Here is a 5,171-nt window from a genome sequence, read left to right as displayed (position 1 = left end):
CAGCAGCAGCAGCAGCAGCTACAGACAGTCCCTGCTCGAGCAGATTTTAAGTCTTCCGAGCTAGGCTGAAATCAGGTGAGTATCAGCGATCCTTGAAACTGTCAGACAGAGGGCAAAAATCTCAGGTTTATCAAGATTCTAAATCCCAGAGGCCTTTCCAATCTGCCCCCCTTGACCACATCCAACCCTCCAATATTTTGCTTTATATTTTTGGATTATAAAGTCCTTGAATGGCTCAAATGATCTGTACTGGAGCTCCGTGGTCTCATGTGTAAGGGGTTGGGCTGCCAACCGAAAGCCAGGAAGTTCAAATCCACCAGTAGCTCCATGGAAAAAAGATGAGCAGTTTCCTCTCAAATTATAGATTCTGAGGAAACACCCGTTGAAGGGTCAACTAAGTCAGTGCCAGCTTGGTGGCAATGAGTTGACACTAAAGTTTGGCAGTTCAAACTCACCCAGTGGTGCCGAGGTACAAAAAGGCTTCTTTTGTAAAGACTGTTGTTGTTGTTGTTGTTGTTGTTGTTGTTGTTGTTGCTGTGGTGGTGGTGGTGCGCCGTTGAGTAGCCTGTGACTCATAACAATCCTATGTACAACAGCCCTAAACCCTGCTCTGTCCTGTGCCAATCTCACCATCTCTGACAAACCTACCCCCATAACCCCAGTCACTGAATCAATCCATCTCATTGAGGGTCTTCCTCTCTTGCACTGTCCCAAGCATGATGTCCTTCTCCAAGGACTGGTCCCTCCTTGCAACATGACCAAAGTATGTCAGACAAAGCTTCAGAAACCTTGCCTCCAAGGAGTAGCCTGGCTTCACCCTCTCCAGAACAAACCTGTTTGTTTTCCTAGCAGTCCATGGTATATTCAACACTCTTCTCCAACACCATAGCTCAAAGGCATCAATTCTCTTCTGTCATCCCTAGTCATTGTTCAGCTCTCTGACACATAGCAAGTGATTGCAAAGACCATGACATGTATCAGGCGCACTTTAGTCTCCAGAGTGACATCATTGCACTTCAGCACTTTAGAGAGGTCTCTAACCACAGACTTTCCTACAGCCCAGGAATCACTACTGGAGCAGTTTTATTACCAACACATGGGGTCAACATGACTCAGTGGCAACAGGAGTGGTTTAGGGTGTTTTGTGTAAAAACAAGCAAGCTGGCGACCACAGGAGCTTCCGGTCTTTCGACTTTCGGCTCAGAGGAGGCCTTGGTGCAACTTTCTTCTGTCGTCCCGCATCTGGGTTCATCCGACACCAGCCGCCTCGGCCATGCCGCCCAAGTTCGACCCCAACGAGATTAAAGTCGTGTACCTGAGGTGTACCGGTGGGGAAGTCGGTGCCACTTCCTCTCTGGCCCCCAAGATCGGCCCCCTGGGTCTGTCTCCAAAAAAGGTTGGTGATGACATTGCCAAGGCCACCGGTGACTGGAAGGGACTAAGGATTACAGTGAAACCGACCATTCAGAACAGACAGGCCCAGACTGAAGTGGTGCCTTCTGCCTCCGCCCTGATCATCAAAGCCCTAAAGGAACCACCCAGAGACAGAAAGAAGCAGAAAAATATTAAGCACAGTGGAAATATCACTTTTGATGAGATTGTTGGCATTGCCCGGCAGATGTGACACCAGTCTTTAGCCAGAGAACTCTCTGGAACTATTAAAGAGATCCTGGGAACTGCCCAATCTGTGGGCTGCAATGTTGATGGCCGTCACCCTCATGACTTCAACAGTGGTGCTGTGGAATGCCCAGCTAGCTAAGGAACTACAGATGAAAATATTTCAATAAAGGATCATTTGTTAACAAAAAAAAAAAAAAAAAACAAAAACCAAGCAAGCCCCAGATTCCTTCTTGTGTCCTTAAACCTTTAGGTAGACATTGTTGGTGAGCTGGGATACTTGTATACAATTCTTATTCAGCCTTCCTTTAGTGCGTAAAAGGAGCCTGGTGACATAGTGTATGTAACATGTCAGGCCGCTCCCGGAATCGTTGGCAGCTGGAATTCAACTCCCAAGAACATTTACAGCCCTCCAAAACTCCAAAGAGGGTCACTAATGTCACAATCTACTCAGAGGCAGTGAATTTATTTCTGTTTTTCAGAGGTTGGCTTGATCATTTATTTCAAAAAACGGATAAATTTAAATAACATTAAAGGACAAAGAAATGGAGCTTTGGTGGCTTAGTGTTAACCAAGAGGTCAGAGGTTCAAATCCACAAACCACTCTGTTTGGGAAAGATGGGTAGTTTTCTCCCTTAAAGATTTAGAGCCTTAGAAACTTGGTGAGCTCTCTTATGAGTTGGATTCTACTCCAAAGAAGTGGATTTAATTCTTCTTATTGATTTTTTTACAAGTTGTAAATCAAGTTGAAAGTAACCCAGGGACAGCCTGTAATTTGAAGGAGAGAGAAGGAAGTCTGGTAGAGATGTGGATCTGAGCTTCTCAGGCTGTTCTCCAGGTAGTTCTGGACAGGCAAAGGTTGAAAAGAACTTCTTTGCATGAATTCAACGGAAAGCAGCATCTTGTTAGCATGATGTCCTTCTGCAAAGACTGGCCCCTCATGGCCCCATGCCAGGAGATGGAGCTTCAGAATCCTTGCCTCCAAAGAGCTACTTGGTTTCACTCTCTCCAGTTCAGACTTGTTAGTTTCTTGGCGGTCCATGGTATGTTCAATATACTTTTCCAGCACCACAACTCAAAGGCATCGATTCTTCTTCTATCCTCCTTAGTCATTAGCTCTCTCAGGTTATTGCAAAGACCATGGCCCTATCAGGTGTACCTTAGTTTCTAGAGTGACATCATGGTTCTCCAGCACTCTGGAGAGGTCCCTGACAACAGATTTCAGCATTTAGCTATGAGCCAGAAGTATTCAAACTTGCCTTGAGTCATCTCAGAAGAAAGACCTGGTGATCTGTTTTAAAAGTTTTAAAAGGGGGAGCTCTGGTGGCCTAGTGGCAAGGAGCTGCAACTACAATCCCAGAGGCACACGGTTCGAATCCACCAGATGCTCTGCTGGGGACGGAGGGACAATCTCCTCCTGTACCAGTCAGATCTGATTTGATGGTACACTCACACAAAAATAATAAAATTTTTAAAAAAAATAAAAAGTTTTAAAAGGTCCCCAAACCCAATTCTAACCCATTTCTGCCCATGCTGTCCAACTCATGGTCATCTACCATCGCATTTCCACGGCTGGCTGGAAATCTTTACCGAAGGAGGTTATCCATCTTTCTCCCACAATGCTGGTGGTAGATCCAAGTCCCCACCCCCACCCCCCAAGCCCATCAGGACTCCTTTACAAAGAGTCACAGCCTTACAAACCCTATGGGTTTGTATGGTCAACACGTAGAGGTTGCCATCAATTGTCATTGAACTGACAGCAACTAACAACAGCAAAATGATAATACCAACAGTAAGAATAATACACAAGGTTTAATCCAGAGGTCCTTTTTTTGTTTATGCTTTGTTAATTCACTCTGTGTCTGACAGTACTCAAAACCCTGGAGACACAGCAGTGAACCAAACTCAAATCCAGAAACTCAAGGTCATTGCCATTGAGTTTGAACTAATTCAAAGCTGACCCACCAGGGGGTTTCTGAGGCTTTACATTGCATAGAGATTGTCTGTGGATTCAAATCTCCAGAGAGGAGCTGCCTTCATGTTAACAGCACAACCCCCTAACGTTGACGCCACCAGAGCTCCCTACACACAGCTGTGATCAAGAGCCAGGACGTCTCTGCTCTGGTTTGTGAGGTTTTCATTCCAGTGGGACTGAGCAATAAACAGAGGTGACAAACACAGGCTGGGACACCCCAGGGCCTCAGGCGTCCTTCTCAGAAGAGCTCTGCTCTTGTGCTTTGTACATTTGGGGAGCAGTTTGCCTTATTACTTTTCATTTGTTTTCTGACATTTGCATTTTACACACGGTCTTGTTTGACCGTCCCATCTTCACGACTCAGCAAACCTCTGCCCACTCTGCCAGGGAGTTTCTGAGCTCCACAGAAGGGCAAACATAACAGACGTAAACGCTCGTCCCAAGTTTGTGCCGAATGATATAATTTAAAACAAGCCCTCTTCCCAAACCTGACGAAATTCCATTTTCCATCCCTTTCACTGAACGTTCCACTTCCTAGTAAATGCAAATCCAGTTAGTCATCAAGATTCAGGCCCATAATAGGGCTGTGTGTCTTTCTGAGTCAGTTTGAATTTTTCTGAGAAGGCCTTGATTAAATTTGGATCTTCCAAAAATGTGGAGGCTCAGATTTCGGAAGTGTGAACTCTGGTAAAGTCTGTCCAAAGGAAGTGATTTCTCTCCATCACACATTCCTGTGTCACTTTGGTGACTAAGGCCTGTGTCTTACACAAGCAGGTCCGGTTTTAGGAATGCACGCCAGAATGGCTCATGGCTCTCTGTCTCACAAGGTTCGCAGCCATGCAGGTCACCTCAAGCCCTGTCCCCTCACACCTGCAGAGGTCTGCATAGGGAGCCGTCCAGAGTTCCCCCAGAATTATGCTCTGTTACAGAGACACTGTGACACTAACAGCCAGCAGGCTTGCTAGCTCCAACAACACACTTCTTGGATTAAAATAAAAAATGCCTGCAGGCTGCTCTGCCTTTCCACCACAACAGATGGGTGGGCTGGGACTCTCCCAGACGAGGCTGCTGGTAGCGAGCTGTCAGGACAGAGATGATGCCGCCCGCACCCCCCGCCCCTTGAGAAGCAGCACAACACGGTCCTACTTTCTGACAGCTGATGCGGGAGGAGGCTGTGAACGGACCAGGAGTCGGACGACTGTGACAGCGAACACCCTGACCTCGTGCCCGAGGTATGTGAGCCAGAGCTTGGGATTCTCACTACATCCCTAATACACCTGAATTGCTCAACTGACCTAGAAGGGAAACTGTTGAGCTGCCAACTGAAAGGCAGATGGTTTGAATCCACCTGCTGCTCTGTGGGAGAAAGATGAGCAAGCTACTCCCATGCAATTTGCTGCCTCTGAAAACCCATTAGAGGGTCAGCTATGAGTCAGTTTTAAGTATATATCAATACCATCAAACTCCTTAGTTAAATAATCATACCAGATATAAATGGATGTATGGAGTTGAAACTTATGTATCACCCATTATCATGTGTTATCCAGAAATTAATATATATAATTTTATATGCATTTAT

At 46.0% G+C, this 5,171-nt stretch overlaps 1 pseudogene; it reads left to right on the top strand.

The window, feature by feature from the left end:
* LOC102853493 overlaps positions 1-1,759 on the top strand; it is a 3,175-nt pseudogene extending 1,416 nt beyond the window's left edge.
* The last annotated feature ends 3,412 nt before the right edge of the window (positions 1,760-5,171 follow it).

The sequence above is a fragment of the Elephantulus edwardii genome, unplaced genomic scaffold, assembly GCF_000299155.1.
Source record: "Elephantulus edwardii isolate Elephantulus edwardi_28Jun2011 unplaced genomic scaffold, EleEdw1.0 scaffold00121, whole genome shotgun sequence".
Taxonomy (NCBI): domain Eukaryota; kingdom Metazoa; phylum Chordata; class Mammalia; order Macroscelidea; family Macroscelididae; genus Elephantulus; species Elephantulus edwardii.
Note: the sequence above shows the minus strand (reverse complement) of the source record. Positions and strands in the feature narration are given on the sequence as shown.